This window comes from Wyeomyia smithii, chromosome 3, assembly GCF_029784165.1.
Source record: "Wyeomyia smithii strain HCP4-BCI-WySm-NY-G18 chromosome 3, ASM2978416v1, whole genome shotgun sequence".
In the NCBI taxonomy this organism is placed as follows: domain Eukaryota; kingdom Metazoa; phylum Arthropoda; class Insecta; order Diptera; family Culicidae; genus Wyeomyia; species Wyeomyia smithii.
In genome coordinates this window covers 232878613-232904205 of record NC_073696.1, presented here as the reverse complement: position 1 = coordinate 232904205, position 25593 = coordinate 232878613, and the positions used below count along the sequence as shown (strand labels likewise).

General features: G+C 37.2%; 2 protein-coding genes across 37 annotated transcripts in view; one reads left to right on the top strand and one right to left on the bottom strand.

Annotated features, from left to right (window-relative positions):
* The window catches only part of LOC129731476 (G protein-activated inward rectifier potassium channel 3), a 226206-nt gene that overhangs the window by 59200 nt on the left and 141413 nt on the right, over nucleotides 1-25593 (top strand). The window lies entirely within an intron of this gene.
* LOC129731481 (serine/threonine-protein phosphatase 2B catalytic subunit 2-like) overlaps nucleotides 1-25593 on the bottom strand; it is a 155470-nt gene that overhangs the window by 22810 nt on the left and 107067 nt on the right. The window lies entirely within an intron of this gene.

Sequence of the window (25593 nt, the reverse complement as noted above, 5' to 3'; positions counted from 1 at the left end):
CTGTGCGCTAGTCGGTGCCACACTACTACTACTACTACTACTACTACTTATATTACTATCACCACTATTATTCGATTTGATGCGAGAGAAGTGGTTCAGCGGTCAGAATTGTGTTCTCTGAATTAGATTAAGTCTAGGATTCCAACGTTGTTTTCCGGTACAGAGTGGGAGTTGCTCTATGATCGGCCCCTCCCGTGTGCGTGTGTGCTGGCTGGTTGGTGTCCACACTCTAGCAGTGAGATGAAAAAAAAAAAAATAACAACTTTGAGCTCAGCAGGGCTGGTGAGAAAAGCCGCTTTTACGAGCATTCGGTGAGAGATAAATTATTCACGTCTAGGTAAAGTAGGTGAAAATATGAATAATGTCTGGGGATCGGAGATGCTCCGCTGACATTCTAAACAACAAGTCAAGGAGAGGAGAAACAAAAAACTTGCCGCAGTTCAGGCCGGCTCATCTTTGTGTTTTACTTCGCTCGGATCGAATGAATATGTTTAACCGGTGGGCAACAATGTTACTATTCCCACCCAGACAGAGTAAGCTTGATGTAGAGTGTAAACGATGGCTGGTAGAACAACAAAAATCGTTGAAGTTTGTTTTTACACCTGTTTTTTGCTAATTTTTCAAACGAAATCGACCGGTTTTATTGTTCTCTTACCGGCAATGAAAGCAAGCAGTTCAGATAATATTTAATCGTTTTGTGTATTTTTTCGGGGCAAGTTTCTTGCTTATTAAGAACAGAGTGACAACAATTATTATTTTATTTGATTTTTTTTAAAATTTTTAATTGTTCCTTTTATCATGATTTCAAAAAACTATGTGAGCTTTAAAAAATTACATTCGTCATAAAAATTGATACTCTGGATGTCAATGATTTGCATCGTTTTGCATTCTATTTGTAGTTTTTGAAAAAAAAAAAAGAAATGGTGTTTATCAAACCAGTATCTTACTCTTGTTAAAGGTACTTCAGAAGTTTCAGGAGCAACGTTTATTTCGAACATTTTCATACAGGGTGCGCCATAATTATTGCAACAAAAATGCGAAGTCGGTTTGCGGGTTAATATTGTTTGGGCCCAGAAAACGAATAACAATCAAAACTGGACTTTCATGCAAGACGGTGCCCCGGCTCATACAAAGAAGATTGTTCAAGACTGGTGCAAGTCCAACTTTCCCTCTGTCATCACCAAGGATGAGTGGCCTCCAAACGCCTAATTGTTAAAGAAGGGACGTTTTGGGGTGGTTCTCAGGCAGTGTTTTATTTTTCTTCTTTGTTGTTTTGAGCCTTTTCATAGTTGAAAAGATATATTCGTTAACCATTGCAATTTGTTATAAGATTCAAACTTTGACAATAACTGTCATTTGAAATTGCTTCTTTGGTAAACGCAGAAGTCATGCAGCACCACTCTGCCGTAATTCAAATGTTCAAATATTTGCAGAAAGGTAGCACATTCCAAAAGCGCGTACACAACCATTCTCATACATTAACGAGCCGTCCGGCGCTAAATTGATATTTCTCCTGACAGAGATTAATGGGAGCATTACTTTCCTTTTCGGTACCTTCTGTGCATTCAAAACAAGCTGTTTGATGATGTCCGGTTTCGTTACTGTTTTTCTCGACCTCGACGGCTTTGATGCGGTTGGCATGTGAATTCCCCATTCGACGCCGCTACGGTGAGGTCAGTTGCAGCAAAACCATGCAGAAGATACAGGATAGCAAAATCGTCAAGGGTATTGTGGGGCAATTCATTCGTTACGCATTCCAAAGGCGTACATTGACATGACGGACACCACGCCCTAGTAGAACAGGCAATGGGAATGTTATTTTGGAGCTTGGCGTGCTTTCTTCGCTACATATACAAAACTGTGCGGAATACTGAATATTTGGACAGCGGGAAAGTAATGCCACACTTTTTGAAACATGTAACAATGTTAGATGAATAAAGATTCTCATCAGAGTGGAAACAGAAAGCATAGGAGCAATTCCATGCGGCAAGACGAAACTTGTTTTTCTGGTTTGACAGTTTCGTCTTTCTGCAATAAAATAAATAGTAAAAAGCTTTAAACAATAACTTTAAACATCACTGCGTATAGTTTTGTAAAGAACCGAAGTTTTACTAGCTTATATTTTTTACAAGCTTTCAACAAGCTAAGTAGCGTGGAATGGCTCATAGACATATAGTTCAAGAGAATGCGACAAACTGGAGGGAAGACCTTGCCTGTCACCCAGAATTAGTATTAGCAGGTGTTTGTGTATCCGCGTTATTAAGCTGTTCAAACGTCCCTAAACAAAGCATGCGCTGCCTTCATATAACACTTGTGTAAATAAAAAATATCCCTAATAAAATTGAGATGGTTTTCGGTAGAAACTTTTTGCTTTCACGCCTTCAATTCCCATTGCCACGCTGTTACAGCTGTAACGAAATTAATTAGTTTTGCGTGGTCGCATCCGCGCAAGTGCACCGCAGTGTTTGTGGTTTGGTTAGTAAATAATAATTCTTATGCAGGTTATAAAAACTGTGCTTCATGGTGCAGCACGTGCTCTGGTTTCACTTGTACCGTCGCTGGGGGTTTATTTTTCTAGAAAAATTGTAATTCTTAACTGCTGGCTGTCCGATGTCTCTGCACGGTACGGTTTTCCACAATTTGTTGTTTACATTAGGTATTCCCGAAACGGATTCGGGTGAAGATACATTTGTTTGGTGTCATTTCGTTTCGGTTTGCGCTTGGTGACACATAAAAAAACATAACGAGAAGGCAGGCCATGGAGTCGGTGCTGTTTTTTGGTATTTTTCCAAAAATATATGATTTCATTGGAAGATTGTGGGAATTTGTTTTTTGTTTTCCTAAAAAAAAACAGTTTTTGGAATCAAACCGTGCTTTGAATCCCAGCTTCCTTGACACGCTCGCGGAGCATTCCATATTCAGCGTAGAGGATACAACGAGATTTACTGTTTCCACAGTGAGGGCCGTTAGCACAAAGGCTGGTTGTTTTATGCTATGATGGCATTTGGTTTGTGCATTATATATCATAATTTCGTGACAAAAAAGTTGGAATTTAAATTATAGATGCACATATAAAATATGAGTGTTTTAGCAATGTCAGCCAGTGCTAATGTAAATATTTTTTTGTTCATTTTTCAGGTACGTTGCAACAAATCAAACCTAATTGAAGGTGTGTATCCAATGAGAGAGAAAGTTTCGTATCATAATAAAACTGTTAATGTCCCGTTCAGAGCAAGTTTTCGCATTTCATTTATGCGAAATTATAGCTATCTTCACGGATTGTTAGCACCTGGCAGTGTGGAAACTTCGGTTCCGACGCAGATTGATATTGCAATTATCGCCTGCTTAGCGTCTAATTTCGCTTTCATGCATGATACGTCTCGGGACGGAGACGTAAAAAAATCCGATCGCTTTTATCACCGGTGGTGCGCCTTTCGTAGCTGGACAAGCGGAAGCGAGAATGGCAGAACGGAAATCCGTTGCTTACGGTAGAGAAACTACAGAAGAAATGTGACCTTTTTCACGGACTCTTTCTCGTTCTCACTAGGGTACGAAATTAGTATATGAAAAAAAAAAACGCTTTTTTCCTCTCAAAACGATTAACAATATCCTCGGCGTTATCCTTAATTCTTTCCAACCGAACAGCTCAGCAGGCGATAAAATACGTGTGCGGAAACATTTCCAATTACGAGCATTGTCAATGACAACGGCAGCGGTGAGTTCCCTAGGGGCCCGTTCCTAAACCACGTGGTCATTAAGAGGGGGACGGGGGGGTTTGTCAAAATACCACGAAAGACCACGCATGGGGGGGGGGGGTTAACGAAATGACCACGTGGTCTTTTTTTCTGACTTATAATTTATTGTTGCCACCAAGTCAAGAGCAAAAGCTTTTGCATTTAAGAAATATAGAATGTACCGAATGTTTAATAACAAAATTTTTGAGAAATTCAAGCGAATTTTTGGCACTAGACAAATGAAAAGACCAGTTAAAGTCGCATGGGGGGTTGGTGGGGTGGAGTGTTGGCCAGAAGACCACAAAAGACCACGGGGGGGTAGGGGGGGTATAAAAAGGGATCAAAATATGACCACGTGGTTTAGGAACGGCCCCTAGCTTGTCCCGGCATCTGCTCCTCTCGGATGTTTAGGCCCGGGTGGGTCTAGCAAATTTACGACCACGGGTCAACCGTTCAGCATTTCTTACTCGGCTCGCTTGTTGACTCTTCTACGAACCATCAGCAAATTAAAACCACCGATAGGTAAGAGCGGGTGGTAGCTGTAGCCTAGCTTGAGGAAAATTGCTCCAGCGAACGTTCTTAATTGTAGGAAGGACTGAAGCTTAAAACTTTGAGGCTAATCTACTGTTTTATCGCATCCTTGCGGATGTTCACATGATGATGAGCTTCGTCTCTACCGAACAAAAAAAAAAAAAAAAAAAAAAAAAACACAAGAGGAACTATATTCGAATCGAATAAAAGTTTCGTTTGGGAAAAATATATTTTGATGGAGGTAATTATTTTCTCTGTGTCATTTACACAGTTGAAAGCATTTGAAAAGTCTCGAGAGAGTTTTTTACTCATCGTAATTTTTATACAAGGATAGAGTTTTTAAACCCCGATTTGCTTGAGCATCCCCTGGTTCAAAGATACATGACTTATGAGTCGTGCATAGTATAGAATTAAAGTAAGTGCATGGATATGCTGTAAAAATTTATTAGCAATTAAGAAAATGATCTGGAAAAATGAAAAAATTATGGCGAGAAAAATATTTTATTCACATTCTATAAACAATTTCCCAATTTTTCAACCTGTTTTAATTGAAAAAAAAAAAAAAATTTTTTTTGCGGCGTTTTCTTTTTGGAAAAGACATAATTTTTAGATTCAGCCAGATCAAGGGTGGTAAATTAAAATGGAAAATATTGGATAGAACAAATAAAATTTTGAACGAATAATGGAAAAGACCAGAAAAAATATCAAGGTTAAGGGAAAGTGCACAAAAGATACAACAATGAATAAAACATTAAAAACTCGATATAATTGGAATAACATACAAGAAAAACAAGGTTTGAAACAAGTGAAAACATGATTAAGAAAGGGTTGAAAATTGAAACAAAAGACAGATACACGTTTCACAAAAAATGAAAACTATAAGCAGTGGATAAATTGAAAAAAGGTAATATTTGTTTTTGAATTAATCTTCTCTATATACGTTGCATACGCTGTCCGTATGTCAGGTGTAAATTCAAGAATGGATCAGTGGATGGGCGTGAAAAAAAGTATGTGGCGTTTTCTAGGGCCGGGGAAGATTATTATGCTGGTTTGAGACCTCCCCTTCTCTGGAAGGGAGGTCTCCCGTACAAATGGAACACACATTTCTACATAACACAAGAACCAATCAAGCAGATGGATCCAAATTTAGCAAATGGAGGTTATTGGAAGCAAGAAATATTTTTGATTTGATTTGACATCCCACTCTTCTATACAAATTAAGAACAAATTTTTGCTCAACTAAAGATTTAATCAAGAAAATGAAACCAAATCTGACATAAAAAGGCTTCAGGGCGCAAACCATTTCTTCATGGTAGTTTGATACTCCTTCCTCCTCTGGAAGGAAGGGCTCCTATACAATTGAAACACAAATTCCTGCATAACACAAGAACTAATCAAGCAAATGGAGGTTTTTAAAAGCAAAAAAACATTTCTACGGTAGTTTGATACCCCTCCTCTCTTTGGAAGGGAGAGCTTCTATACGAATGGAACACAAATTTGGAATGTGAGGATTTCAGAGCACAAAAAATATTTATATGCTAAATCGACACCCCTACTTACTTTTTAAGGGGAGGGGGAGGGGGAGGGTCCAGCACAAATAAAACAGATGTTTCAACCATTTTTTTCCGGCAAACAGAGACCAGAAATTAGCTCCACACGATATTTTCAAACCCAAGATGGCGACTGCTGTTCTCTTGAAAACAGCCCAACATTACCGAGTACCCTGCCTTCGAGAGAATGCGCGGGAGATAAAATTTGACCCCAAATGCTAATTTGAATGTTTTCAAGGCCATCGCATCATTTTCAGAGTTTTTTTTAGTGTTAGATAAAAGTTATTCACATAAACATATTGATACGAAATAGTCGAAATATAAAGGTCTATAATTGACAGAATTGTTGAAGAGTCGTACTTTGTTTCGAACTTATCATTTGTGATCCGTCTTGAATGCAACAATGCTTTTAATTTAACAAACAGCCTTATGTAGATCTATATCAATCTTGGAATCTTGGCTTTGCACACAAACCTTTATGACCGTTCAATTTATACATATAAACAACAACAACCGATTTAAGATCGTTTGTTTTTGATATAGAGAAACGACTTAAAAAATCTTTTTTCAATAATCTTTCGGTGTGGCCTTCCCACTTTGGAAAAATAACTCAATTGTCAATGATATTATTCGAGCTATTTGATTTCACTGTTTCAGCATCCGACTGCAAAAATTTTCTCGATACAATTGTTAGCAATTGACAATGAAGAAGTACCAGTTGAAGGTTTCGTTTGAATGATTTTATTTCCGCAATGTTTCTGCCGCGAATGTGTTGCTTAATATCTTTTTGAAGCATGTGAACCATGATGTGAACTTACAAAACTGGCGGCGAAAAAACAAAGATTTAGACGATTCCAATTTTATTTTTCACAACGAAACTCGTGGAAATTGAGATATCGTATGAATAAAACAGTAGACTGTAAGAATAATCACGAAAAAGTAACCAACTATCCAACGGATTATGCTTGAAAACCTGAACAAACTAAAATTATGTATTGAGACAAGATTTAACGTAAAGCATCTAAAAACCAATGTGTTATAAGCAACGATTTGCTTTTTGAGTTTGAACAGATCTAATATCCAATTCGTCACGTATTTGCAGACTATAAACAAATCCCAAGGTCAATCTTTTAAAGTATGTTGAATCAATTAAGAATAACCATCCCTTCAATGTTTAAAATTAGTCAAATAAAGAGAAAAAAAATGAGCGGGACTAAATTTATTCAAAACTTACTGATCTGTTCTCGAGTAAGTCAGCAAGCACCACAAAGTAATAATCTGCATAGAACCAAATATCTTATAATGCCAACATAGTTCACTCTCAAATTTCCCATATATTTTCGAGAAGACGGATAGGAAACACCCCCTCTTGTGGTGCAAAAGGTAACTAAACTCATTGCACAGAGGTACAGTAAGGAAATTTTGGAGGAGCTTTTTTTGAGCTTTTCGATGTGATTTTGTGGTTTTGAAGCAATAGTTTTTTTTAAGAAGTTGTTGGTTATACTTAGTCCATTGTTAATGTGCAAATGAAAATTAGGGTGGCTCTAAAATCAACGGCCCTATAATCAACGAAACAAAATAAGTTAATTTTTTTATTTGCAGGAATAATTGTATACATTGTTCGGCAAAGTCGTAGATCAACTAATTTTAAGCAATTACGTTTTTTTTGAAGCTTTTAAATTTACCGATTTAGAGCGATTTGACGTAACTTACCGAGAGCTCCAAAAAAAAAACAGATTTTTTGCTTTATTTTTTCAGTTCAAATTTTCTTCGGTTAACCTTAAGAACACAAAAATACGCAGCTTTTGACGGAAAAACATTGTATATATGTTGTATAGCTGAAGACTTTTTATTTTTAAATAAAACGTTCAATAAAAACATTTTTTTAAGCTCTTGAGGTCATCCGAAGAATACTCTGTTATTAAATTGAACTGAAAAAATAGAGCCAAAAAACTGATTTTTCGGAGCACACTTTAAGCCAGTCACGTAAAATTTCTCTATGTCGGTCAATTTAATAGCTACAAAAGAGTTTTTTTGTTGCTTAAAATTAGTTAACTGCGCCGAAGAATATATACAGTTACTTCGAATAAAAACCTAAATTAATCCACCTAGCGGTCAGACCCAGCCTATCTCATTCAAACCTATTATTTGTAAAAATTGATTTACATGAACGCTTCAATCCAATAAATGTATATTAACTCTAAAGGTTCAAAAAAATTGATGTTGTAATCTATACATATAAAAATGCAGTCCGGTCTGTCTGTCTGGCTGTCTGATTCATATAGGCTCGCAAACTACCGAACCGATCGACGTGAAAATTTGTATGTAGGGGTTTTTGGTGCCGATAAAGGTTCCTATGATAGTTTGAGACCTCTCCTTCTTCTGGAAGGGAGAGGTCCCATACAAATGAAACACTAATTTCTGCACATCTCGAGAACTAATCAACTAAATAAAACCAAATTTGGCAGGTAAATGATTTTAGTGGAAAATAATATGTCCATAATGTTTTGACACCCCTTCTTTTTTGGAAGGGAGGGGTGCCACACAAATGAAACACAGATTTCTGCTCATCCTGAGAACTAACCAACTGAATGGAACCAAATTTGGCAGGTGAACATTTTTAGAGGTAACAAATATGTGCATAATGGTTTGACACCCCTCCCTTTTCTATGAGGGAGGGGTCCCATGCAAATGAAACACAACTTTCGCACAGCCCAAAAACCAATCAAGAAAATACAACCAAATTTGGTATGAGAATGTTTTTAGAGGTAACAGATATGTCCATAATGGTTCGCCGCCCCTCTCTTTTCTGGAAGCACATGTTTCTGTACAAATTTCTGCACATCTCGCGAACTAAATACCTCCCAAAATGGGTATTTCCGGTGTCATATTGATGCCAAATCTGCTGAAAATGACCGAATACCACCCAATATGAATATATTCAGAATTAAGGCTATGAACAGAAGCCAAAAGCCGAGGATGTTGTCATTTCGATAAAACCAACCATTTCAAACGATTTGTTATTTGACTTTGATCATATCCTATGGCCGATTCGTCGTGCATTTGCAGACTTTAAACACATCGCAAGGAATCAATGAATTTGGAACGTTCAAATAGTACAACTACATATAAATTATGTTGAGGCCACATATATCGATCAAAGCGAGTATAGTTTCAAATAGTATTTGAATTTCTTTTCTTTCCATAACATTTGAGCCACATATCAAATTGTTATGAAGTTTGTTATTTGTAAGTTTGAGAGATGACTCCTTCGTATGACACTAGTTATGTTCAAATAAGTCATGTAATCTTTGAGATAATAGACTTACGTTGTTTTATTAACAATTTAATACATAACGGTTGCTTAAGTTCGATTATAATCAAATAAAATGGGAACGTATAGGGCAGCCAAATTTTGAAACCACATGTTCAATCATGATTCATCAGTTAACGCTTAACTAGTCCGCTCATCTGATAATAATATTGATCAAATCGGTTGTGTAGTTTCTGAGGAAATCAAGTTTCGTGATTTTCACATTTCGGTACATTACAGACGAAGTTACAGTTCGATTACAATCAAATTCAATAGGGTGTTATGAGGCAGCTAGGCTTTTGACAATTTTGTGGAAATCGGGTCAGCCATCTCTGAGAAAAATGAGTGAGTCCAAGTAGTCTTCGGGATATGCTCCTATTCATAGCTGGATTTCACATTTTTAAACATAACAGGCAAAGTAATAGTCCGATTGCAAAACAAATCAATAGGGTCTTATGGGGCAACTAGACCTTCCATTTGACACTGATTTTATGAAAATCGGTCCAGCCATCTCTGAGAAACATGAGTGAGATTAAACAGTCTTCAGAACACGTTCCTTTTCATAACTTTTGAACCACAATTTCAATATTTATAAAACTCAAAAGTTAAGGGTTTTTCAGGTAGCCCGTTTTTTCGAAATCAATTTTGTTCAAATCGGTTGTGTAATTTTCGAGATGATGATGTTTCATGATTTTTACATTTTGATACATAACCTCTGAACTGAAAATCCGATTACAATAAAATTTAAGACAAATAAGACCTTATGTCTTATGGGACAACAAGACCTTTCATTTGCAATTAATTTCATGAAAATCGGTCCAGCCATCTCTGAGAAAAGTGAGTGAGAATAAAAATCTGCACATACACACACATACACACACATACACACACATACACACACATACACACACACATACACACACACATACACACACATACATACAGAAAATGCTCAGCTCGTCGAACTGAGTCGAGTGATATATGCCATTTGGCCCTTTGGAGCACTTTTATACTCTCGGTTTTGCAAGTGATTGCTATACCTTTCTAGGAGAAAGGCAAAAAGTTATTTGTTTTATTTCGCCAATTTCAGGATCACCCTAATTTTCATTTGCACATAAATAAAGGACTAGTTATAAGAAATAACTTATTAGAAGAAACTATGACTCTAAAACCAAAAAATCGCATCGAAGACCTCATGACCGCCTAAATTACCTTACTGTGCAGTGTTGTTGCATTTTTGTGAGCGTGTGATCGATATTCTTACACACGAAACTGAAAATACTCAATTTTAGACATAGTTGGCTCAATTTCATACTTTCACACAAAAAATGACAAATCATGTGAAAAAAAAACTTATTACAGATTTCGTACGTAATTCCGAACTAGAAAAGTTAAAAGGAGACTAGTGTAGGGTTACATCAACAATGTCTATAGTTGAATCTTCTATATAATATGCTTGTATTTAACAACGAATGACCTGATTGTACTGAGATTCGAGCCCGCAACCTTCCGCTCTGTACCAATTAGTAGAAAATACACGGCTGGTTTGTGCTTGGTTAACCATTAAATGTCAAATACTCAAAACACTCGTAACGATGAAATCTTCTAAAACTAATGTCGGAATATAAATAGTTTGCTTGTGCGCACGACAAACGAAAGTTACTCAAATTGTCTTTTTCCCAAGCAAACTCTGAACCTGAGGTACACTAAAGTTTGTTATTTTTTTGTGTGTAGCAACGCAAACACTCTTGTTTTGACTACAAATTACCTTTGCTTTTAGTCCTCCACTCACCTCCGCTCGCCTGGTATGAAGCCAGTCGTAAGGAAATCAAAGCTAACTGCGTCTTAACTAATATTCGGCACACGTGTTAAGGGGTTATATCTACCAAAAAAAAATTTTTTCGCCATTTATTTATTGGTCTAAATTATGCTGAAACTATCCAAGAATCAAAATCTACATCGCCCAAGTACAGATCTAAACTCAAAGTTCGTTTAAATCAATTTTTACCGAACAACTTTTATACTCCAAAATCACATTTTTCGTTTAATTTGGCGATGCTCGTTTTTCTTTTTATTTCGAGGCTTTGTAAACTAGCAGATGTTACCTACGATCGTTATCGTGTTTCAAATTTAAAGTATAGAGGTCTCTGCATCAAATTTCGACCGTTATAGCGTCTCTACAGAACGTGTTTACTCAGAATTTCCCTTTATTTAGTCGATCAGCCGTTCTCGTTGTGTATATTCTTTGTTTGAGTTTTTCTATACTTTTTAACTGTGAGTTATATTCAAAAGTACTTAAATATGGGTGACAAGTTTGAGTTTTGCGTGGGATCGGGCGCCAACTGTGTCAAAGTCGCTAAGCATCGCATGTCCGACATCGCGAAAGAGGCTTGGCGCAGCCATACATCAGATGACAAAAAGGAAGAAGTGGAAAATAAAACCCAGGAAGGACAATTTTACGGCGCAGGGATAGCTGACTGAAGGTAAAAAAATTATTAGGGGCTTTGTTATTGCGATTCTTAAGATTTATAGCATTTTGAAACTTTAAACGCGTTTTTCTCAAAACCATGTTTTCAAAATCGGCGAGCAGTAGAACTGAAAAAGTTTACATCCGATTGACTTAAAATTTTAACTGTAGCTTCTTCATTAGATTATCTAGTGAAGTACACACGATTTAAGCGATTGATTGACAGCAACTAAAGTTATAAACAATCAAAGTCGATTTTTTTTGTCGAAACAGAACTTTTTTTTCAAACCGTTGCCATTTTGCGAAGAAAAATTCTAAAAATATAATCATGTGTACTTCACTAGCGACACTTATGTAAATAATGAAAAAATTTTTGTTTTGGTTATAGGTGGAGATGGGCACGACTTCTACTGCTCGCCGCGGAACAACTTCAAAAAAAGCGTTCACGGCAATCGCTGCACAACCGCCATTTTGTAACAAAAATAGCAATAAAAATATTTTTTCTATTCTGCAAGAGTTGCTCAATCCAAAGATATATTATTTATATACCTTACATCTCAAATGTTTTGTAAAAAAAATCATGAGAAAAGCCTTGATTTTTTGAGCATTTGGTAGATATAACCCCCTAAATTAGCACATGTCTAAAGGTTCTGATACAGGTGCATCGGCAAAAACCGCCAAAAACGTAATAAAGAGCGGAAGGCAATTTTAAGATGTAAGAAAGACATAGTATTAAAGATATCAAGCATGTAATTGAAATTTAAAGTTATCCAAACCACTTTCAGTTAATGTCATGTCATGGCAGTACCCGTAGTAATTCATTGATGATAAACTATGAAAAAGTCAAGAACATGATGGGGATTATAACCCTTTTTGCTCGAGAAAATAAGCAGTTGTATTTTTTTCAAGTGTGTAACAATTTTTATATGCATTGAAATTGTGATTTTTCAATAGTATAGTTATTCGATAGCAAAAAGCTATTTGTTTATTAAAAAAATCAATTACGACCCAAGACGTTATTAACGAACATTTATAAAAATTCAAGATATCCGGCTGTAACTCGGCAAAGCCATTTTATGCAAAAAATTATATCGTGTTTCAAGTTTAGTTTATGGCGCCGTGACGAACCACACTTAAAATCTGTCCAACTTTCTCCCTATTACTCAAAGCTCTAACGAAATTTCCAAAAATGTTCTAAAAAAGTTGTACTTAAAGATAGAGCAATATAATTTTGTTTTCGATATTTTTAAAAATGGAAAAGACATTTAACCTACGCAAGACATGCTGCACATATTGTACCCCAAATTAATTCTTTAAGTATACTACGACGGTCAAGATGTACGGGGGAAGCGATAATTATTTTGCTGATACGTGAAAATTTTAGCTGTTTCGAAAAAATCTACAGTATAAAATAAACCCATTCCCGACGGATGACATTCAAACTTTGATTCAAGTTAAATAATTATACAATAAGGTTAGAGAACAGATTGATCTTTAATATGCAATACAGTTTGTGTCAATTGTGTATATAGTTGATGAGTTGATGGATCGGGTTAAGCTATTGGTCATTAGTTTTGAACATTATGTAAAATCCGATCAACTGTTTTGATTTAAGATATTTCGGAATATCAACATAAAATTTTCAAAGTTTTTAAAATTAAACATAGTTTTATCTACTATCCTGCAAATGCGCTACAGTAAGCCAACTTTCAATTCACGCGATTCATGATCTACTGAACGAAGGATTTATCGCAGTTTAGATAATTAATTAAGTGCTAAGTCATCTTCATCGAATTATCGATAGTGTCATAGTTACATATTGAGCTTCAACTCGATATTTAAAAAAAAAAATTTATGATTTTAGATTAAATACCAACTTTTAATAGTCCAAAATGCATTTGACGGGCCAACTAGTTTTGAAATAAATTACTAGAACTTTTTTAACCTCAATAATGAACATTGAGTTCTTTATGCGAACAATATACCTGCATGCTTTTCAGCCATCTATAACACAACAATAAAATACCACTCTTGATTTTTTTTGCAGACATTAAGATTTTGTGTTCGGTTCTGTTTTGGGTTTTAGGTTGCAAAAACAATAACAACAACAAACTTACCAACCGTGAAACGTCACCCATGTACCCATGTCATACATAAGCTAACTTCATTCTCATTATAAATTCACAATAACATGTGCATTTTTTTCAGTGTACCCATTTGGGTATCATTATTGTCAAAAGTTATTCATTTTCAAATGTCCTGCAGAACAAAATCAGAAGTGGCGCTCCTAGCGGTTGAAAATGTGACTAGCGCTTCTGTCATTTTCAAGTCGGAAATAAAACTTAAATGGCACGTTACTTAATAATTTATAATTCAAAGTTATCAACGTTTATTATTATTACAAAAATGTAGTGTGAAAATAAAGAACAGTTTAATATTTTAAATTGAACAATAAATAAAAAATATCTTTAAAACTGGGTTAAGGTCTTTTCCCGGCAATTCCGAAAAATCAATTTTAAAAATAATGAACGTTTAGTAGATAAAAATATGTATAAAAGCGGCAAAAAAAAAAACAATAATAGTTTAAAGTATTCGTAACAGCAGGAAATATATTTTATTAATATACATTGCAAATCAAGAAAAAAACGAACGGTCCTTTCTTGAGCAGCAGAAAATGAATGGTGGCAAATATTAGTCGCTTATTGAATTGAACTGAACTGAAATCCGCGTGAAGAACGAAATAAAATTTAAAAATCGCTAAAAAACTGTAAATATAATTTTGAAAAAGACTAAAAAGTAGAATCACGCTGAAAATCAGGAAAAAATCCAGAATATTCGGGACTTTTAATTTGGAAAATCAACATGAAATCCAAGCGAAAGAACTGTCATCTTTTGAAGAAGGGCGTGAACAAAAATGCTTACAAAAACCGTAAAAAACGCATAAAAAATGACTTAAGTGTATAGCTTCATTTCACACAATCCATTCCGCCTCGAGAATAATTCTTCCAACTGATATCCCGCGATAAAGTTTTGACCATCTGGTTAATTTTTTAAACTATAAACAAAAGTACTTCTGCATTTGTAGTACCTATTTAAGTACTCAACCATGCATTTGTTAGTGCCAAATGTGCGTTATTCAACGTCAGTCACGCGGTCGTGCTTTGGATACAGCCTTCTGCTTTTTTCCTTTGTGCAGTGTCACTTATTGAGAAGTAACCTGCTACGTGTTATAGTACTTGTGCTTGTATTCACTCAGACTTACTATTCTCCTATCTTCTTTATCGACCCTATCATCTTCTCAAGCATGTTACTAAAATCGCAATTTTGCGCATTTTCGAGGACGCTTAGCAAATTTTCTAATCGATTGTTGTAGAATGAAGAAAATCCGCTCAAAACTGACTGAGTTATTAGCAAATTAAATTACGCTCTCGATATTTTCGATTTGCATCCCTATCCCAGTATGTTACCGTAAGACGTGATTCTACGTTAAAAAGGAAAAAAAAATGAAAATAACGATGAATTTAACACATAGAACATTTTGCTGACCAGTGGATAACACGTGGCAATACTCCAAAAAAAATGATAATAAAACCGAATTTCTTTAAGAAACCGACCTAACCTAAGACGAAGCTTCAAATAATTCATTATTTTCGAGTCATTAGCTGCAATGAATCGTTCGCGCCTGTTTCACTCTGTCATCTATCAGTCACACTACACAATCGCGGGGCGGCGACTACGATGACCGGAGTGCATTACTCGACTTGGCATGTTAAGTGTTCAAACTTGGATACCGCCGCGGAGGAATGTCGGGAATGTCGTCGCGATGCTTTGTCAGTGGATTGAGATGGAATCTGAGCACAGACGAAGCTTGTTATTCAAATAATTAACCTTTCGGAGATGTTTTGACTGTAAATTTTTGTGATTCATGGCCAGCATAAAAAATAATTCAAAATTAGTTAATTAGTTCTCTTTTACGCTATTAATCTGAATATTTGACTTCAGCCGAGATATCAGTCGTCATAAACAAAGTCAGGTGAGATGACTGAAACTGTAAATTATAAAATTAATTAATATTCAGCTCGGCTGCGTCTGTCTCCTAGCTTCAGAGGTGCGATAAAATCCCGATATCACACTTGACTGTCGCCTGCCTTACCTTGGATGGAAGTTATGAACTGTGCTGCATCACCTTCTAGCAGTCAGAAGAATTGCCGCTGCGTCCGCCGTGAATCTTCGAATTTACACATTCGGGCGACGAAAGGGTGACCCTCGTTTTGCCGAGGTCGACGGAAACTTTGTCGTGTTGCGAACCGTCTCGAAACACTAGAAACTGGCAATACTTGATTAACTTTAGCAGGAGGAAATAATAGACGCCCTTGTGAGCCAAACCAGCCAAAGAACTTTATCTTTAACAGGTTCGTTTACTTTCCTAATTGATCGTACACGGAGTTTGCGGAGAGCGAACGGTTTCAACCCGGGGTTGCTCATAGAGACAACAACTGGGTGCACTTTTAAGCCGATTATTAAATTCGATAATGAAGCCAGAAACGGTGCCTACGCCTAGGCCTTTGCTGCAAGGTGTCGAGAACTTTGCCCGTTATGAGGCAAAAACGACGGCGCGATATGATGTAGCAAACACTGACAGAAAGAGGGGTGAATGGCGACGTGAGTAAGGCGTCGACTTTAGTAAAATTTGAAATGCTCTTTGGCTGCTACTGATGCAGGGTGGTTAGGTTAATATGCTAATCAGTTTGTTCTGTTGTAGGTGTATCGATGTTCTAGATGTTTAACAAAATAAGCTGTACTGTTTACAAAGTTGTGTATACCTGCGATAGGCTCTTGGGGTTATATTTACTTGCTATATCGAAGCTTGATAAAATATTTTACGAATCAACTGCCAGCTTGATGGGTATTACCAGATTAGTTTCAGTCAATGGGTGTTTCGTAAGCAGAACAATATTTTTGAAATAAGTATATATTTTTAGAAAATGGAAGTATTTATTTGGCTCAATTATTCGGCAAATCGGAAATGATCCTCAGAGCAGTCATAATAAAATCATTCCATTTGTCGTCGTTTTAAGCCGGAATTATTAACGAAATTTATATCCACAGTTCAGATTTATCCCCGGCAAACAGCAATGCGATCCTCTAATGCTGCACAAATCCGGGACCGTGTACGTAAGGTGATCGAAATAAACTAAAACAGATTTACGGGGCAATAAAGTGAAATAAAAAAAAAACGCCTGATGTGATGACATAATCGCCAGCTGCATATTGGCCCCGAGACAGAAAGCCAGCTCCAATAGAGCCGCATAAATCTTCACTGTGCGCTACGGGGTGCGCAGTTTTGGTGCAAATTAGGATTGCATTACTGGCCAATGACAATTAATCAGACCACTGCAGTAGTCGTGGCGTGGAGGCTCTACTAACTGAAAATTGGAGATTCTGCTGCAAGAACGATTGATTAGAAAACAGGATAAAAATGTTTCGTGTTTTTTATGCGTACACAATTCGACCCGTTGCAGTGAACATTTTATGGATCAACGATAAGCGTGAAATTACTACGAGTCAAGTGCAGATAACCGGAATAAATGCATAATTAGATTGTCGGACAGTCAGGACCACCGAAACCAATGCACTTTCCACTGAAGCGAACAGCCAAGCATTGTTAGGCCGTCGACATCCGAGGCGAAAGATCCTGAATAGTAATCACTAGAATCGTGAATAGCTGAGGAAGATGGATTCCTGGAATGCTCGGGGAAGAAGTGGAAAATCTTCAGAACCGCAGGCTCTTTGTGTTTTTTTTGTCTGCCGGGGAAAGTTTCCCATGAATAAAATATTCAACATCCAGCAACTGCGTGTGTCTCTCTGCTGGCCACTATAGTAAAGTGCGAAACCAGATTTGGTGTGGGAAGCCGGCGTAGGGAAAGCGGCTGTAAGAATTCAACTCCCGCACGGTCGGTGGGTGGTAAGACGTTTTTATTTCCTCTAGTCGTTTCGTCGTTTGTTTGAATTTTCGGAAATAAATGGGTCGCAAGATTTTGAAAGTTTTCCTTTCCCTTCGCATCATTCTACCCAGCAGTGTATCGCGTCGCATGTGGTTTCCAATATTCGTATCATATTAAATGGAGATAAGTAATATGTATTACAAAGGTGACAGAGGGTTTCATTCAGAAATTATTAATACATATGCAATAAGACCGTCATAAAGTAAAATTGTGTAACGAAAATAAATCTGATAATAGAAGCGGGTGACGTTCGCACGCGACGGTCGTTTAATATACCGCTCAACATGACATGATACGCGAAAAGCTGGATCTCATTGATTCCGTATCGTAGAATATGGAACGAATCGGTTCGGGGTTTGACGAAACTTTCCGTTCCGCAAGAGAGGAAGATTATTCGCGGGAAAGACCGCTGAGGCGGCTCGGTGGAACTAGCTTTTCTGACAACTGAATACTCCCGTAGCGACTCGTAGCCTCCATGTAGTGACGCGTGATACCGTGCGGGGGCGAAAGCACGCTAGCCATGTAAAAACTTTACGCTTCGGTCCGGACAGCGGAAGGATATGTGGAAAATGTTGCTCCGGTTCTGATGTATGCTGTGAGTGGGCTTGGGACACTACACCGTGTAGAGTGTAGAGGAACCGGAAAGGATGGTTCACTGAAATATTCAACAGTTTGAATTTCGCTTCCTTTTGTCAGCTTTCCTTGGCACGTGAATGCTAATATCGTGGAGGCGTGGCAAGTTGTGCTCCTTTTCGAGCTCCCTAGCGCTGGTTGTTAACACGCTAGTCAGTGGAACACGGGAAAAAAGATCTTTCACCGACAGCTCGGAACAGTGTTCAGTCGTTTCATATGAAAAATATCTTCTAGAGGTTAGGAAAATTGGTGTCTCGAGCATCATGGTTTGCGCTGTAAATCTGCTACTAGCATCTTCTGAAAGCTGAGACAGAGCTTGGATTGACAGGTACCGGTTACGACGTGCGGAAGTTGAAACTGTGTTTCAACGGTGCTTTGAAATTCAGGGTGGAGATTGCCGGTTTTCCAGCAGTGGTTGATAGTTTGGAAGATTCAAACCTTTCATCATGGTGTCGTAGTTTGCAAAGCGGTGTTTATGCTTCGAGCAGCAAACCAGTGGAGAACAAAGTCATGCTTGAATTTATAAATGTCTATTTTCAACTTTTCACAGCAATTTGGTTAACTAACAGCTATAATTTCCTACTTCGCCATGAGTGGTAGAAAAGTGTAAGTTAAATTAAGTTGATTTAAGTTTACTTCATTACTCATGTGCATTAGATGAGTTTTTCTAATTTTTGGGTTTTATGGATTCACATACCAAAAGTTGTCGACTTCTTGTATGGAATTTCAAATGCTGTTTTAGATTAAGCAGTTCTACTAGTTTTAAGTATCAAAACATTTTGGTTTTTGATATCAACTTTTTCAAATTTAAGTGTAACTCTGCTGATACGCTGATATCCAAACCAGATTGTATTTTCATTAATCATGGTTATGAGAGTAACTTTTTAATGTAGTTGAAAGTTCAACTATTTCTAAGCTATCGTAAATATTAGGGCCTTATATTTAAAGTATTATTGAAATAAAATGTAGATTTTTCTTCTTAAAAACACTAAGAAATTGCAAAGAAATGATAAAAAGTTTGTTGTGGATGCTAACCAATTTATTGTTTTTTGTCATTACAATTTTTGTTTTTAGATGCTCATAAAAACTATTAAGTTGCACAGGTTTTGGACAAAATGTGTTAGAAATAAATACTCTATGCTCGAAGATCGATGGCATCGGGAAAGCAAAATATTTTAAAATTTCGTAAACATTTAATTCAACTTATTACTAAATATCAATGAGGCAATCTGAAAACAAAACTGTTTTCACACTGAAAACTAGATACGGCCGGTAGATTATGATTCCCAGTATCCCAAAAACATTTGTTTGCTGTCGAAATAGGGCAGAGCTGCTCACTGCAGGAAGTACCGGCCAATGCACCTACTAATGCTACCGCTACCGCATAAAGGAAGCTTTTTACTAGAGAAAGTGCCGCTGCACCTACCACTGACGCTACTGCCACTACTGCTGCCACATAATCAGGAGCATCCTAGTTGTCAACTTTCAGTAAAATGATTGGTTTGAGCAAAGACAGCATTTTATATAACCCAAAGAGTGCATGACTGTTTTACTAGGTATGTACTGTCGGTACCCGCATAACTGTCCCATACTGATTTCGGTCACTTTTGAGTTATCATCGGGAATCGACTTAATTTTTATCATATTTTCTGGAAAAAAAATAAAATTGATACTTTTGTATGGAAAAACATGGAAAAAATACCAAGTTGTTTTTGTCCCATATTGAAAGTACCCGCATTACAGTCCCACTGTATAGTGGTATAAACTGCAAACATATAATTTTGCTCTAGATTAGTGTATATCGGATTATTTGAGGCATATAGAAGTATGACATTTAATCAACTAGACTAATGTTGTATTTCTGTAGTACAATCTACGTTGCCAATGATACTGCCGGTTGCTGGTTGAATTTATATGGGATGGGACAAAATATGCGAGTACTTTTGAAATGTACCCGCATATTTTGTCCCATTTTGTCTTCTTTTCAAGTTGTATAACGTAAAACCAATTCCATTCATGTTTATTTGTTTTCAACGATAAACTTGTGCTGCCATGAAACTGTTATGGTCATTGGTTCTGGGTGTAATTGCTGGAAATCCGAAAATTCACGGTAATATTAAATCGCCGTTTTCTCAACATGTTGTTTTTCATTATGGGACAGTTATCCGGGTACCGGCAGTGTAAGTCTGTCGACCATGTTAGGGGAAACAGGCATTGAGCGACCAGTCAGACCGAAATTTGCATTTTAACAACAATTTACCAATCTACAATTTTTGTATTGTGCCGTGTCTAATAAATGTTGTGTGAAAAAAAATTACAATAGCCGAACCTCCTGAGAGACGTAGTTCTACGTCAAAAATAAGGAAGTTGACGGTGCTATTGTATGCGTAAATTCACCCTTTCGAAAACTTACTGTTGAAGAGAAAAATCATAGGAGGGTTGTGTGCAAAGCCACGACCGCAAGGTTGAAGTAGAATACTTTTACAAGAAAGATAACCCGGCTGCTTGCGTGTCAGTCATTTTTTCTAGTAAATAAACGTAGACTAATCAGATCAATCGAATTTTGCGCTTGAGTCTTGACTGAAGCAAAAGATAATTCAGTACGCTCTGAGACACGGAGATAAAGTAAAATTTATAACTTTTACAAACTTAAAAATGTTAATTAACTCAAGAGAAAACATTAACTCTTCAATCATCAGGTTTTTATTTCATCCTGAAAAGGACAATTTGTTGTTCAATTCAATATCGGATAAGATACCGAACTCATCTTGGCGTTATCACTGACAGTGCGAATAAAGTATTCCTTGTGATGAAATAAACAGTGACAAGCTGATTTAACACTCAAAACTAGACAGCTCAGGCCTCTGCCAGGCTGAATGCCAACGCGAGCGATCGGGCGAGATTTTTGCCGTGGCAAGAATCTTGCCCGATCGCTCGCGTTGGCATTCAACATGGCAGAGGCCTCACGTGTTGTCAAAACGAGTCAACTTTTCATTGAATGCATTTACTAGTGCCCACTATCGCACAGAGACTGCGTTCCACTAAAGTGCCTCACTGCATCAGCTGCTAGCTGCTATCGATGCTGATACCCGCTGCAACTGCTACGCTATCCGTATCCATGCCACAGTTGTGACCGCTATATGCTGCCATTGGTATCCGCTGTCCCTGCATCAGCTGGCCCAGCTGCTATCGATGCTGAGATCCGCTGCAACTAGTGCGCTATCCATTGCTATGCCACAGCTCTGGCCGCTATCCGCTATCGCTGGTATTCACTGTACTGCTACTGCTGCTGCTAAGGGAGAATGACTGCTGTTGTCGCTGTCTAGAACTATTATGAGCGGCTTCATAGCATATTTTAAATTGCAAGGTATATGATTCTGTCGACTGTGCTTGGGAAGCAATCATATAAAGACCAATCAGAGGTCGAATTTTTCGTTTTGACAAGGCTTGACTATTTTCAATAGTACAATAGTTTGAATAATAAAGTTACAATTATCTTCATTTGGGAAGAATCTTAGGAGTTTTTCCAATCTATTGCTGCAAGAACGAAGGAAATCCATCGAATACTAACCGATTTATTAGCATTTGAAATTGGACATATTTTTCACTTTTTTTCGGTTTTAGATTTTCATTTCACATCCCTATGTAGCCGAACTTCCTGAGAGAAGTATTCTACTTCAAAAATCATGATTAATGAAAAAATTGATTCGCGTGGTCGCCTGTTATTTTTGTGTTATTCGGACAGTCTATTGAAGCTTTCCAATGGTTTATCTATTGACTGTTATTTTCCTGGTTTTTGATTGTAAAAATTGTTATTTTCATTGTTGTCATTTTTTTTAATTTGGGTAAATCTTTTAGATTTGTTTTAATTAAAAAAAAAGTTTTTCAGAATGGCTTAAATTCAGAAGGTATTTTTCAGGAATGTTACCACTTTGAATAGTTTATACCATTTTTTGATTATTTTTTTTAATGATTGATTCTGGATTTTCTACAGCTTATTACTTATCTTGATCAATTCCACAAAAAACGGGCAGCCATTCTAAGATTTTTTTGTAGAATATATACTACAAAAAATATATTTTCCTGTTTTTTCATTTTTTTTTTCGGTGGATATTTTTTCTGGAAGGGAAAATTTTCTATCTACAGCTTTGCTAAAGACGTTATACCAATCAAACCAAACGCCCAGCCTTTAATTTTTTGAAACTTTTATAGATTAATTATCTATAAGTTTTTTTGACCTTTTGAGGACGTTATATACATGACACGACCGCAAGGTTACCGTGTAATTTCGACAGCTTGTCATATGTCAATGTATTTCTTGCAATAGGTTAAGGAATGAAAGATGAACAGAAACTGTGTCAAACATTGCGATGCTGGAGCGCTCATATATCTGATAGCTGTTGTAAAATACCTACACGCAAAAGTTGGATGGTGCGAAACCAATACAAAATTGTGCGTTTTTAGCGCAATTGTTGATGTAATTCGGAACCAGTACAATGATTGCGTGTTGGGCATAACGCTATTAATGCTCTAGCGTTTCTCCAATGTATTTGGCAGCTCCAAACTACTACACCTAAACAGTTTCAACTGGTATCAAGCAGCATTGCAAAGCGAGCGAGAAGCAAAACCTTTCTCCTCCTTTCTGCTTAGCGAACCTATACATTAGAGAAATGACAAGACACTCACCGTTAAGGCAACTGTCAACACCAAAACGGGCGAGTTGTATCATTTTGCATTGCCGTTATCCGTTTTGATGTGACAGTTGCCTTAACGGTGAGTGTCTTGTCATTTCTCTAATGTATAGGTTCGCTATTTCTGCTTGAGGACGAGACATATGTTACGCTTTTCAAGTCTTTTGCACACACGCTTTCGAGATACTTTTTCTTCTTCATGCCTTCCTCTGAATAGCAGCAAGCACGCATCGACAGTATGAGTGAGAGACTAACAACACTGGCATCTAGTATGTACAGCACGGGTGTCTCGCTCATTTCGTAAAGCGACGAGACATCGTCTTGCGCGTCGCAACCCGAACCGAAAAAGAAGCGAAAGAGCAACCTGCAAATTATATGTGACGTATCTAGTCTCGTCGCACGTGCATGGAAAATCTACGAGCAAGAGAGAAAGAGCAGTCACTAATACACTCGATGTGAGAAATAAAGTGTCGGTATATGATACATATTCTGATTTCAATCTATGTCAATGTATTCGCAGTACAACTGTTGCGTTATGCGTTTCACACATTTATTGTGCGATTTCTGTGCAACATTTGTGCGAATCGGGAAGACACAATGATTGTACAAGACTTCAACTTTTGCGTGTAGTAGCTGATGAAGTTCTCAAAATGATAGGAAATGCAGCCGAGATAACAACAGAACGCGATTTGTCCCGCACGTCATGCAAGTGGCAATTTGTAGTTATGGCAATCTGTAGTTATGTAATTATTAAAAAAATTACCGAGTGTGCTTGGAGAAAAACAATCGAATTGGTCACGTGTCGGGTGAAAGCAGATACCAAATTAGTTGCACACTGTTGCGTATTGCATATTGCCGATGTGCGACTGGGAAGAAAATTTGTTCGTGCTAGCGTTCACTGGTGGTAGACATGAGCAATATGTTTTAGAATACACTCGGTTGGGGTCAATCAATTTCTTTTTTGACAAACAAATAGTAATGTCGAATAGAAATATTTTTCATTGACTTTAGGGCATTCGAAAATTATGTTGAAAGTTGCTGGGTCTCAGTTATAGGTAAATTACCCACTTGACCGTCAAAGCAAAACGGCATATGGGAAACTGAATCACGCTCGTTGATAATTTTATGTCAAGTTCTCATTCTAATCAGAGGCAAAAACTCATTTTTACCGCTTCAATTGAAAATTTGTAGTTTCAGTTTTTACAAAGCTGGGACACAAACATATTGCTTATGCTTTATACCCTATTTCCCGTTTTTTCGGGAGAAGAATGCGATGTAACCATGAACAAACGAAATAGCGATGTGATGATGGAAATGCTAACGCAAATGCCAGGGCGGCGCGACGTAGATGGTAGAATGAAAAAATTCGTAAAAGGAGATGAACTGCGTTGCACATTGCATGTAGGTATATATACGATCGTAATGCGCGAAGTAGGTGGGTACATTAGTTTTTTGTCACAAATTTTTTGGACAAACGCCAAAACAGCCATGTTCAGACTTTAGTACGTTTGCTGTTGCCTGGAGAGCTAACCAGCAAATTGTTTTATTCCTACAGCCAAGTATAAAATTACAATCGGCCCTTCTCCGTGCCACAAACACGTTTTTGAAGCAGTGCTGAATTTTCTTACCTTGAAATTCCTTCAGAAGGCGTTTTCGGTGATTCAAAGCTTACTTTGGGATCATTTTCTTTTTTGGCCTTTAGAAGGCGTTTTCGGCGATTCTGAGCTCAATTTGGAATCATTTTCTTTTTTTGTCCTTTTCTGGCCATCAGAAGGCGTTTTAGGCGATTCTGAGCTTAATTTGGGATCATTTTCTTTTTTAGCGTTTTCTTGCCTTCAGAAGGCGTTTTTGGCGATTCTGAGCTCAATTTTGGGTCATTTTCTTTTTTGGCCTTTAGAAGGCTTTTTTGGCGATTCTGAGCTCAATTTGAGATCATTTTCTTTTGTGGCCTTTAGTAGGCGTTTTTGGCGATTCTAAGCTCAAATTGGGATCATTTTCTTTTTTGGCGTTTTCTGGCCTTTAGAAGGCGTTTTTGGCGATTCTGAGCCTAATTTGGGATCATTTTCTTTTTTGGCCTTTAGAAGGCGTTTTCGACGATTCTAAGCTCAATATGGGATCATTTTTTTGCCTTTTCTGGCCTTTAGAAGGCGTTTTTGGCGATTTTGAGCTCAATTTGGGATCATTTTCTTTTTTGGCGTTTTCTGGCGTTTCAAAACAAACAAACCGTTTTGACTTTAAATATATAGGTCGGATTCGATTATCCGGGGGCCCAATTATCCGGGGGCCCGATTATCCGGGGGCCCGATTATCCGGAGCTCGATTATCCGGAGAAAATGGCTCGATTATCCGGAGTATTTATTTTCTTCTGTATTTCTATAATGTACTTTTGTGTTCCGGCTCATTGGGAGTTTCGGGGTTGTTCAAAATTGTAGCAACAATGCCCCGGTTTGTTTAGGTAGTTCGTTTTTAGCAGTTTTCTCATCGTTCCTTCAACCAATTCTTACTGAACAATCTCCAAAAGCGGTTGACCAATAGTGGTTGTCCTCATTGGCAACTTAAAACGCCAATGAGGACAACCACTATTGGTCAACCGGTTTCGAATTTATGACCGGAAAATATTTCTGTAATATAATGGTCATGATCAATGCAATACTTAGAGCTACAAGCTG